This window comes from Sceloporus undulatus, chromosome 5 (genome assembly GCF_019175285.1).
Source record: "Sceloporus undulatus isolate JIND9_A2432 ecotype Alabama chromosome 5, SceUnd_v1.1, whole genome shotgun sequence".
Lineage (NCBI taxonomy): Eukaryota > Metazoa > Chordata > Lepidosauria > Squamata > Phrynosomatidae > Sceloporus > Sceloporus undulatus.
In genome coordinates, this window is record NC_056526.1 from 79,740,777 (window position 1) to 79,754,292 (window position 13,516).

Below are 13,516 nucleotides of genomic sequence, written 5' to 3' on the forward strand. Positions count from 1 at the left end.
ACTGGGGCAGCAGAAAACATGCTTGCTCCGCCATCAATATAACATTCCTTCAAATATTTAAACATCATGCCACCTCTTAACTTTATCTTCTATAGGCTAAACATAGCAGTTCCTTAAACCACTCCTCATAAGGCATCGTTTATAGTTCACTATCTTGGTCACCCTCCTCTGGACACACTCCACCTTGTCAATATTCCTCTTGAATTGTGGTGCCCAGAACTGGACACTGTGATTCAGCTGACTGAAGCAGAATAGAGTTCTACTATTACACTCTGCCCTCTGTATACATGGACTTGCCATCCACAGACTTAAGCATATGCAGATGGCAAGCCCATGAGGTGGCATTGTCAGAGGAGGAGGAGGAAGTGGCAGGGGTGAGGAGGAGGAGGAAGAAGGAGAACAAGGAAGAGCATAGAAGAGGAGGAGGAGGAGGAGGAGGAGGAGGAGGAGCAGCAGCAGCAGTGGCAGGGCAATGGAGGGGGGGTAAGAGGAGGAGGAGAAAGTGGAGGATGTGGGGAGGAAGGAAAAGGAGGAGGAAGAGCAGAGAAGAAGAGGACAAGGAGAGGGACGAGCAGTGGCAGAATCTTTGAATTCTACATTTATTCATGTTTAACTTGTGGTCTACTAAGATTCCTAGATCTCTTTTGCATGTACTGTTGTCAAGCCCAGTGTCACCCATCTTATATCTATGCATGAGAGGAGATGGGGGAGAGGATTTCAGCTTAAAGAATTGAGTTTTTAAAATTGGAAGTCAAATTCTGACATAAAGAAATAATTTTTGAGTTTTTAAAATTGGAAGTCAAATTCTGACATAAAGAAATAGTTTTTGATATTTGGAAACAGTTTTTATGGCCAAATTTTATCTATCCTGTAGCAAATATCCACAATTCCACTTTCTTTCTGTGTTTCTATAGGGCTTTCAGCCTTGGTGAAAACCAGCTTTCTCAGACTGTCTTTTCCAAATTGACTTTGCTATGAGGTATGTTCTTTGCCATTGATCTACAGTAAGGGGCTGAACAGACTGCCCCTAAGGGGTAGCCTGCAGCTGCCTCTTTCTTTGCCAGATTGGGGCCATGGCAACTGCATGCTGCGGCCTCAATCTGGCTTTTCCGCAGTGCAAAAAGGGACCACAAAAAGTGGCTCCATTTTGTGCCACAGAAAATGTGCAATAGCAGCTGGCACCACAACTTTTTGGCACTCCTTTGGAGCTGTGTCATCTGAAGGCAGTGCCAGAGGAGTGCCGTGATGCCACTCACTGTGTGGTAGGGCACACAGCGCCACACTAGCATGGGGCAGAGTCAGGCTGTGTGTTGTGTGGATGTCATGCCCTCATTCCACCCCCATATCAGCCTTTGATGCCAGTCTGTACAGCCCCTAAGTTATCATAGATGAAATAACAAAGCTATTTGAAAACAAATAAAGACACATTCCTCCATTTGTTTCTGATGCAATAATTCTTATATGAACTGTCAGTATCATTGCACTGCATCATCTCAGTTTTTTCAGATTGATCCACAATATCAGTTTATATCATGGCAAACTGAAATTTGAAATCATACTTTCTAAAACAAATTATTAATTATTATTAAAACAGAAGCCCCCCACCCCCAAACAGCTTTTCTATGTGGACTAGATAAAAAATTAAATACAGAGTTGCCACCAAAAATAAATCTCCCTGTTAGGTTTTCCCTTCTCTCCCCATGTGTGCCCTGCTGTCATGAATAGGATGCCTGCTGTGTATGTATGTATGTAATGTATGAAAAGTAACATCATAATGTTGTGTAGCTATTTTGTCTACTCCCTCCTCCTTTCTTTATGTTATTGATCCAGTTGGGAGAAGATGATGAAAGAGGCAGAAAAACAGTATAGCTCCCAATACACATTCCTATAACTTATAGCCTACTGCAAGTCCAATTTCTAGACCCCACTGGTGTAAGATCCCTCAGAGCAACTATGTTTGCATGAGTATGAATTTCCCATTCAGCAGTTGATTCAACAGGCCCGCTTTGCTTGAAACTAGCACTTAGATTTAGACCTACAATAGAAAGAAGAGGGAACCCGACAAGTGACATTTTTGGCAGCAACTCCCATCTTATGTGTAGTGTTTTGCTATGTTTTGAAAAGGTGCCATTCAGTCTGAAGATGGAAGCATATGAAAACAGGGACATTCTGAAAAAGTTCTCTTTCCTTGAGTAGAATATTTTTATTTGAAAAACGTCAAGTAAGAAGCATGCTTTAGAAGCAGAGTGTTTCTTTATCATGAATACTATATTCTCTGACTTATCTCCTTGCTGAGCAACACTGAAACTTCAATACTTCCCAAGAAATGCTGGGCTAAAGCTAGAAGTGCATATTAAATTTCTTTTTAACAATGGAAACATGTGGTCCCTGCTGGCCTGCAATGGAGCCTTCATGCATTTAAATAAAGTGCTAATTTATAAAATATGTGGTACACTTTCTGTCATTTATCATCTGATACAACTGGGCTTTCTCATTTTTAGCATTGTTCAGTTTTTTTAAATGTCACCATGATCAATACTCATTTTCTTGAGGTGTTACTTTCCCCTTAAAGAAAAATTTCAATTATTCCAGAAGTACTGAAGCTATAGTTAAACATGGAAATCCAAAGTACATGGAAAAGCAAAATGAACCATATTAAAAGAGCAGAGTCTGCCAAGAAAAATCAGTGCAGTGAGCAAAATATAATGTTACTAAACAACATATAATACTTAGACCCCTAGATTTCCACATAAAAATCTTACTGGGAAACAAGTATGCAGTTCAGTTTTGATTTGTTTTACTTAGAGCTGTACAAGAAATCTGTCAAGTTTTGTTTGTGTGTTAGCAGATTGCCCAGTTCCACACCTCCTGGACTCAGCAGGGACTGGACTGGACTTGCAGTTAAAGGCCAAAATATTTTCTATTCTTTATTTACCACCTGCTATGGAAAAATCCTATCAATTTCATGAGATTACCATAAATCAACAGTCATCTTGACAGCATGTGCGCATACACACGCACATGTGCACACACAAGGTTCCTTTCAGTGGTAAAGTACCAGCATGTTGGGATAGCAATATAGATAATAAAGAACAATAACAGTTCTATTTTATGGTTTAGATCCAAACTTCACCTTACCTAGAACAGACCCACTGAAATTCATGGGTCAGAAGTCAGTTATAAATTTAACAAAATAAGCTAAAAGCAGAAAATCTAGAAAATCAGCTTAAAATTCCAGAACAACCAGAAAAAAAGTTACAACCCAGGCATATATGTATAAAAATATGTAAGCACCATCTGCCTTTAGCGAAATCCAGGTCCTAAATGCAATGTTACATCATCAGACAGTAAATGTAATAATATTTTCTTTCCCTCCTCCCTCTACCCACCATGCTGCCATAAAAGCTGCTGCAGATTGCCTCCTAGCCTTCTCAAACCTTTTGAGGGTCTACTAAAGTTGTGAATTACAGAGGATTATCTATCTATCTATCTATCTATCTATCTATCTATCTATCTATCTCCTTGGAGGTCTTTAAACAGAGGCTGGATGGCCATCTGTCGGGGATGCTTTAATTTGGATATCCTGCATGGCAGGGGGGTTGGACTGGATGGCCCTTGCGGTCTCTTCCAACTCTATTATTCTATGATTCTATTATTCTAGTGAAATGATAATTCTGATCCTAAATGAAAATTTCCTCTGCTTTTTTCCCCCTACGTTTTCCTGTCTCCTTTAAAGTAATTGATGTATAAATATTTGGTATCAGGTATCATGTAATGGACATTCTGCAACTTGGATTGGAAATGGACTTAACAGCTGGAGTAGTTTAACTGCTGTGGCTCCATCCTACAGAATCCTGAGATCTGTAGCTTGATGAAGTACCTAGACTTCTCTATTACACTGATTCTCAAATCTTGGTCTTGCAAGTGCCCTACACCACTGTCCAAATTGTCTGAACTTATAATTATTAAAGACCAAAACATCTAGAGGTCCAGAGTTGCAGAACTAACTACTCCTCTACTGCACTCCCTGGAGCTCTCCAACAGGAAATTCTAAACACCAGAATGATGGAGCCATTTCAATTAAAGTGTTGTCAAATGGATTAATTCTAACTGTACACTCTAAATATGCTCTCATACAGTCAGTGCTATCTAGACTATGTATCTATAGTTTTTCATACAATGTGGGATGAGATCCTGCCTGGGAAGACAAAATGTGTTCCTGCCAAGTAGACCTCTTGGATTCACCTTTGTGTTGCCATAAGCTGGAAATCACCTGATGCACACAACAGCAACTATCTTCCATCTTCCCTTTGCAGGACTTGTCTTGTTCGTTAACACGGTCTCCCTAGGGTAGACTGGGGAAGTGCAAAAGCATCCAGATATGCCCTTATAACCAAATGCATAACTAATGTATTTTCTGTGATTTCCCTGAGGTCCTTTGGAGAGTCCAGAGGGTGATGTTCTCATTGTCCACCTGGCTATAGGAACATAAGCAGACATGCCTCACCTGCTGCCAGTCCCCTCATCTAGTATATAGCTATGTTTGCCGCGTGGGGAGAGTTGAATCACAGAAGCTGCAGGAGGAATGTAAAGTGGGGGAGGTTGAATCACAGGTGGAATTAGTGAATTTGTCCCTCTGAAATTACCATAGGAAGCCATACACTAGCATTTTGCAGGTGGATGCTATGAACAGAATGCCTGTTGTGCAGGATGTCTGCCGTGATATAACATGCTATGATGTAATGTGAAGAAATGTGGCATTGAATGAACCTTTGCAAACAACATGTATAATTTTAAAAATGCAAGTTTTGTCAGCTGGGAATGGGGAAGGATCAGAGTAGGCAGGGAGGGGGAACTGAACCTCTTCGTCCTTGCTCAAGTTTGGGGAGGAAATCTCTCTTTTGAAAGTAGTAATGGAAAAATATGGTTGGCATTTGGTAGGGTTTGTTTCTTCATTGGTCCCATTTTTGTCATAGCTAGATTGGATACAGAAGTGCAGTACAGTACAGGTGTACAGTACAGGTGTTGCACTTTCTTTTTGCCATGCATTGCAAAATAAAGTCATTGTATGCTGCCTCCAAGACTTCATTGCTGTACTTGTTTATATTACTATACTTCTTGAAAAACAGTCCATAAAATATATTACAGAATATATTCTATATAATATGGATGCTTGCCATAAAAAGTAAAGAGAAAATAAAGTTCCTTTAGAAGCCCTTCTCATCCAACACAGGTGTTTCTAATTGACCCATTTTGGAGAATAAAGTAGAGATCAGTAGTGACAGATAAACCTCAGAGAGTTAATTAAAGAGTCAGTTGGAGGGAGTTCTACATAGAAATAATCTATATAAGAATACTGTGCAGGTCTGTACTTCTGTACTATCAACACATTCTTTATATATAGGATCCAATATTCTACTAGAGATAATTGTATCTTACAAACTTACATATGGAGATTTTCATCGCATTCCCCTCCTCCTACGCACACATTCTGATTGCTTTTTGAGCAGGAATATTTTTGTTTGTTTCTATGAAGAGCAAAAGCTCACAGATCAAACTCTCATGAAGAGTGAACACAGCCATTGGATCCACAATCAATGACGTCTCTGCCTGTACTAGCTCTTTACCTTTGTCAAAATAAGACTTATCCAGTCTGGTGATCTTTGCTTATTTATGTTGCTATATTCAGCTTCTTGGCATTTCTATCATTTCATCATCTCAATGCTCTCCTAACTGTAAAAATAAATGACAGAAAGACAACCCATTTTTGGTTCACTTGTGGACATCCTGCTTGTGACATGGGTTGTGGCATTAGATGTGAGTGTGTTCAGATCCTCAAATCCCCTGATATGTTTCCAAATGGTTGCATCCATCATGTGGTCTTCTTCTGTTACTCTGTTACAGTGTCTGCTTAGTTTTTATTTTATTTTTAATAGCCATTTTCTCCAAGGGTATTGTGTTAAAGTGATAAACAGTAATGGTGCTATTTTGGTCTTTGTTTCCTTGGAGCAAGGGAATCACTGGTGGAAAAGGAAAGAAAGAGCCAGAAATATTGTGGGAATGACAAAACATCATTTGGCTCCTTTCATTTTTTAAAAGATAAGCACAAATACACACATGAGAGACAGTGTGGTGTAATGGTTTGAGTGTTGGACCATGACTCTGGAGACCAGGGGCTTATTCCCACTGCTTTGCTCCATGTCTGAAATCGATTTCAAAAGATGCCTCATTCCCCCTACAAAAACAGAACTAAAAGTGTCATTGTTTTTTGTTTTTTGGCATAATATCATCCCCATTGGTTTGCGCCACTTCAAAAATGATATCACTCATTGGCTTTGGGGATGGAGGAAGCCAGGGATGGAGTCAGGGAAAGAGCAGGCCAGGGATGGAGCAGGCTAGGGATGGAGCTGGGGATGGAGGTTTGTACTTAAGGCAGAAAAATGAAATGCACAGATATAGGATGGGGGACACCTGGCTGAATGAAACTATGTGTGAAAGGGATCTAGGAGTCCAAGTAGGCCACAAGTTGAACATGAGTCAACAGTGCAATGTGGGAGCTAAAAAGGCCAATGCAATTTTAGGCTGCATCAATAAAAGTATAGTCAAGGGAAGCAATTGTGCCACTCTATTCTGCTTTGGTCAGGCCCCACCTGGAATACTGATTCCAGTTCTGGGCACCACAATCAAAAAAGATGTTGAGAAACTGGATCATGTCCAAAGGAGGGCAATTAAAATGGTGAAGGGCCTGGAAACCATGTCCTATGAGGAATGACTTAGGAAGCTGGGGATGTTCAGCCTGGAGAAGAGAAGGGCTTTATGTAACTCCTGGAGGGGCACTGTTAACATTGCTAGACTGTTCAGACTGCCCTCTTTCTGGTCAAAACAAACACAAGATACAAACAAACCTAACCAGTGAATTACCTCTTCTTGAAAGCTCCAGGAGCAGAGTTCGCTTCTAAAATAGCTTACATCAACTGCCATCCCAAATCACCATTTAACGTTTTGAAAAATTCATTTTTATTTCAAAACCAGAAGTCATCAGTTCCAGATTATTTTTTGTTTTTTTGCTCATTTTTGGTGCCTTTTTTCTTTTTTCTTTTGGCAGCTTGTAGAGTCCTTTTGTCTGTCCTCAACCAACTATGATGCTTTTCTTGTCAATCAAACTCTGGTGCTGGAAATATGTTCATCTAGAAAAGAATTATTTGGGAAGATACCTACAGGGAGACAAGTTGTAGGCAGTGAAAAGTTTGTGTACTTTTCACCTCATGCCCCTTTTGTTATTATAACCAGATATTACTATACTACTTTCTGCATGATTGGGATAATCCTGTAATTAAATACATAACTCTATACTGCCACTTCTCCTTTGATCCACAGTGACCCAGGAAATTACCTAAAACATACACTTCACTTTATAAACAGATGAGCTATTGCTCTAAAATTATTAGTACATGAGCTTGAGCCACATGGCTAGCATTGCAAATAGCTCCCCACTGTGAAGGAGTGGACCTTTTGCAAAGTAGGAACAGCTGTGAAGTAGCAGTATTGACGAAAGTAAATCAACTACAGGTGCCTGTATTGATGTGAGGTTAATGGGAGTCAGGTAGAGGCAAAGGGAGTTAGAATACAGGATAGATAAGTTGCAATCAAGGAGTCCTTGAGCCCAAATAAAAATTAGTAGTCCCATTAAACACATTAAATGTCAGCCACTCTTTAATCTGTTTTTTCATGAATTGTAGGCTGGGATCCTTAACAACACATTTCATTGTACCAGCTAGCTTTAGTAATACCAATCAACATCCCCTTTCAGCTGAAGTACTTGGATTCAAACAGATAACCTTATTGATACCCATGGGATAAGATAACTTTAAATCCCAAACCTAACAGTGTCTGAGGCTCTATTTGTGCCGTGTAAATAAAATTCAATCTAGAGAAATATATCAGATTTTAAGACAGAAAGCAATATCTAAAGCAGGGGTAGGTAACCCTTTTAGAGCTGGATCAAACTGAAATGTGGGGAGTGTCTTAGTTTAGATATAGCTAAGTGGACAATGGAGGTCAAGAAAACAGTAGCTGGACCCAAATCCAAATCCAATTCTTATTAACTTGGATCTTTTCACTGCAAAGCTCAATTCTGTGCATGCCTATCAAAGAATAAGCTCCAGTGAACACCTTGATGGCCTGCAAAGCACAGCTCATTTCCATATTGGATATTTTGACATATTTAACATGCAAGTGCCTTTAAATGGTCTCAGTGATAAGGAAACAGCTTAATGTGGCTTGTGTGCTGGGTGACGAACTCATGAACACTGTCTCAGCCCATAGGCTGGAGGTTCCCTTTTTCCTGATCTATATGTTTATGCTTATTATTTAGTCAATTTATAAATCATTGTCTATATAGCAATTACATTTCTATACTGCTTATCAGTGAACTAAGCACTCCTTAAGAAGTATACAATGTGTAAACTAATTGCCCCCAACAAGCTGGGTACTCATTTTAGCAACCTATGGAAGGATGCAAGGCTGAATGAACCTTGGAGGGTTGGACTGGATGGCCTTTGTGGTATCTTCTAACTCTATGATTCTATGGAGCCCCTGGGATCGAACTCACACCCTTGTTGCTGCAGTACAGACATTTAACCACGGTGCCACGAGAGCTCCAAGAGTCTGTATGGCACAGCATAGTGTTTGTCATGGAGAACTATGCTACAGCTGGTTATACTAGTCAAACATTGTTTACTCACTGCACCACTTTCCACAAGCCATTTGTGGCTGCTGGAGATAGGTGGGGGTAAGAATCAGAAAAATGTCTGGTTATTTACCATTGCTAAATAGAGAATCTTTGCATCATCCACTTAGCTCCACCAGGCTCCTTTGGAGGCCTCATTGGATGACCAAATCCTGAGAATGAGGATATAGCATGGCAATGGTGATATAGAAAGATGCTTCTCTGACACCATCCCCATGTTCTCCACCAGCTAAAGAATAAGTGTTTCGAGCGAGATGTCAGGTTGAAATACCAACCTTCTGGTAATCAATCAATATCCTAATGGACATCCTATTGGTACACCACAGTTATATCCAATATTTCTTGATGATCCCATAATATTAAGGATAGGCACTAATAACCCATCTGCATCTAGAGTGGTTTCCTAGTGTCTGATGGTGATTTGAAAACTGAGATGTGCACTGTTAAGTCAGATCAATCCAAAGCATTCACCCAGTTTGCCTCCACCTTCTGCTGCAAAGGTACCTAACTACTGTTGATCAAGTCACAGATAAAGGGTTTTTTTAATTATAAAATGACCTGGCATTTAGCAACAGTACCACTCCGTGAGAGGTTACAGTCAAACCGCTTCTAATTACATTTCTAAAGACCTGGGGTAGCTGCTTTATTTTTATAAGAGAAATGATTTATCTAAAATGTATCTGATTTGTTCTTTCAGCCAAGCTGGACATGAGTTGTTAGGATGAGTTGTACAGATTATTAGGATTAACTTTGTTTATACAGGCAGTGAAGAAAAAGAAAAAAGAGGGGGGGGGGAACCCATAGCAAGCTGGCTCTCCTGAAAATTGCTTTGCACTCAGTTTCAATTAGATGGCTGGGCTATTGCTCATTCTATTTAATAGACCTTCTGCCAAGAATGAAGCTCTCCAAATTAATATAGATGAAGGGAATAATATTACAGCAGATAATAAAAAGTAGAAATAATTTTAAATAGTAATTCATCATTTACAATTCACATTTCCAAAATGACTACCAAATTATCAGATGGATTAAAGCAGTTTGAACAGATAAACCTCAGGACTCCAACTGGCATGGAATTAGGTTTCCTAAACTAAGCATACATATTCACAAAAATCCATCAGTGATACCTTTATTGGCCAACTGAAATGCACAATATACTTGTTGCAAGCTTTCAAAGCTCCATGGGCTTCTTCATCAGAGGTTACAAACCAAACAGGAGGGGGAAAAAACAATTGGAGATGATAGTCAGATAGCCTGCATGTTGTTTCAGTCCTTAGTAAAGATGTTATGATGGAGAGGATATCTTTTGCAAGCAGGTTCCTCCTCCTTCTGACCATATGGCAATATGCATATTTTCAAAGTCCTGGAAATATAAAGTCCATTTGCATCTCAACGCGGACCGCTCTTTTGCAATCCAATATGTCTCCATTCCAGTGAGGTCACAGGCCTCTTTATAGGCAGAAAACAATGGATTCCTCAATAAGTCTCCATGTTTTTGCATTAGGAACATTTTGGTGATGTAGAGGTAAAACATGTGAATTCAGTCCAAATTTAAGAAGAAAAAAAAGTGGTTTTACTTTGGTTGAAGTTCCAGTCCTCAGGCCACTCTTCATAGTTCCCCTGTTGCAGCTACAATGTGATATCTCACAGCTACCCCTGAATGTTTTCGGTATTGTGTATTAGTAAACTCCAACTTGCAGGCTCATCTGAAATAAACATCTGCAGGTGATCATTTAAATTTTCCACAATGCCTCTGGCATATTCCCAGCTGTTAGTGTTGACACCAAGCCAGAAGCCAATGCAATGTGACAGAATTGGTAGTCTTTGCTAAGATGCTAGTACTCTGATAGATGTCCAGTGATACCTTGTGATGATGCTAGTCCTGGGTAATAGAAAGTAAATGTGATCACTATTATTTATAGGCAATTTTCTAGGAATGTATATTCAGTATCAATTTAGATAGATTGCTTACATTCATTCCATTCATTACCTTGCCCTGGTGCATGTATAAACAGTGTGATATGCTTTTATTACTTTATTAATTCTAAAGTATGATTAATGTGTAGAATTATCCCACTCTTTAACCTGATGAGTATGGATTAGAGAAAAATATACAGGCATAATCCATGAGGTTGCTACACTGGCAATTTCACTTGCCTGCACACTATCATTATGGTTTCTAAAAAAATATTTTACAAGTTGCCTTCACTTAATCAATTACTATTCTACATTTAGAACACAGATTGGGCCAAACTGCAGTAACAGTTTTTCATTCTGAGAACAAAGCTGTTATAAATGCTTTCACTAATTTTTCATTCTCTTGACTTTAATATGATCCCTTACATTAACCTGTAAAAAACAATCGTTTATAGGTATGTGTTTCGTACAGTAAAGGATCCCAAAGCCAGAACTGAACTGGTTTGATTCAGAAGACACATGAATCAATGAGGGATTTCTAAACAGCCAAATCTTAATCTAAAGACCTTATAAAATTACAAATCCCAGGATTTTATTGGATGAAGTACAGCACTTAAAGTGGTTTCAAACTTCATTATTTCTACAACGTAGATATGTTCCAGGATCGAATGATGTTCTTTGGTCGATTTCATTGTTTTCATCAGGATCAGTGATCCATTCTTGCAATCTCCCAACTTTCATACACTCTAAAACTTGGTCTTGAAATCTGGGAAGCCCTCTGAAGCATGTTGTTTTTGCACCCAAGGGTATTCTAATGAAAAAGTGATGGTGCTTGAAAATTTCTGATTCCATTGGCTTTGAGAGTAGAAGTACACCATTGGATAAAAGCCAAAGAAAGACAAAGGCGGGTTACAGACCGCCCTCAAGTGGTCGTTTTCCCGCCGCTGCCATCCGCTGCAGAGGGAAGCCCCAGCGGCCAGACCGCGAGGCTTCCCGGTGCAGTGAAAAAGGAGCGCCGAAATGAGCGCTCCTTTTCAAAATGCGGAAGTGGTGCCGCGAGGGGCGAAGCAACACGTCTGGACACTATGCGTCCAAGACGTCAAAATAGCGGCATTTACGACGTGCTCCACGCGTACTACGGAAAAGGGCCATGAGGAAGGTAAGACCCTTCCTAACCCTAATATGGCCCTTCCTAACCCTAGTACGCGCGGAGCGCGTACTTTATGGTAGTCTGTAACCCGCCAAAGTGAGCATCTCAGAACTGATAAACTGATCAGAGAAACATCAGACTGGGGAGAGGGGGGGAATAGGAATGAGGTTTTGTGAATGGTTTTAGCTTTTAATTACAGTGAACGCTTCTCCCACCACACTTAGCACCCAAACACTGCAACACACCGCACTTTCTGAAGAACATTAAAGTAATACATTGCAATACTGATCCAGCATTCACTCCTCCTGTGTAGTTCTCTCTCCAAGGAGCAGAGGCATTAAAACTATTTTGGTGGTGAGGAGGAGACAAACAAAAAGTGTAAATCTGACTTCTTTCATAGAATCATAGAAATATAAAGTCATAGAATTGGAAAGAATCTATGGGTCATTTAGTATAAACGCCTGCCATGCAGGAATCCACAAATAAAGCACTCCCAAGAGATGGTCATTCAACCTCTGTATAAATACCTACAAAAAAAGAGAGCCCCCTACAAGACAATCTATTCCACGATCACACAATTCTTACAGTCAAAAATCATGCAATATTTTATTGAAATTTGAATCTATCGGTTAGTGCTCTGGTCTCTGAAGCAGTAGAAAATAAGCTCACTCCATCTTGACATCCCTTCAGGCATTTTAATATGACTATCACATCACTTCTCAGACTTCATCCAGCTAAATATACTCAGCTTCTTAAGCCATTTCTCATAGCCCTTAGTTTCCAGGCTGTTTGTCCTCTTGGTTCCCCTCCTCTGAACATGTTCTAGCTTGGCAATATCCTTCTTGTACTCTGTTATTCAAACTGGACACAATATTCTACGTGAGGGCTGAACAAAGAAGGATAGTACCTGGCATTATCCTACTGAAGCACTGCAGTTTTGATGCCTTGAGATAAATTAATCATGTATGTCATTTTCATAACAATGGCCTCCCACATACAAATGAGGGGAACCAAGGGCTGAAACAGACTGACCCAAAAAGGCAGTGTGATGCCACCCTTGTGGGCGCTGGATTAGGGCTGCAGCAACCACACCCTGCAGCCCTGAGCTGGTTTTTTTTTTCTAGTGCAAAAAGAAGTGACAAAATGCTGCTCCTTTTTGCACTGGAAAAAGGGTGCACTTTCCGACACCGCCATGGCATTTTGGTGCTCCTGCAGTGTGTGCCATCTAAACACCATGCTGCCAGAGCACCAAAAAACTGCTGCCATGTAAATGGCCAGGCAGCTTCACGGCAGCTTCCTGCCAGCTTGGGGGTCCATCTTTGACATCCCTTCAGGCATTTTATATGACTATCACATCACTTCTCAGACTTCATCCAGCTAAATATACTCAGCTTCTTAAGCCATTTCTCATAGCCTTAGTTTCCAGGTGTTTGTCCTCTTGGTTCCCTCCTCTGAACATGTTCTAGCTTGCAATATCCTCTTGTACTCTGTTATTCAAACTGGACACAATATTCTACGTGAGGCTGAACAAAGAAGGATAGTACCTGGCATTATCCTACTGAAGCGCAGTTTTGATGCCTTGAGATAAATTAATCATGTATGTCATTTCATAACAATGGCCTCCCACATACAAATGAGGGGAACCAAGGGCTGAACAGACTGACCCAAAAAGCAGTGTGATGCCACCCTTGTGGGCACGG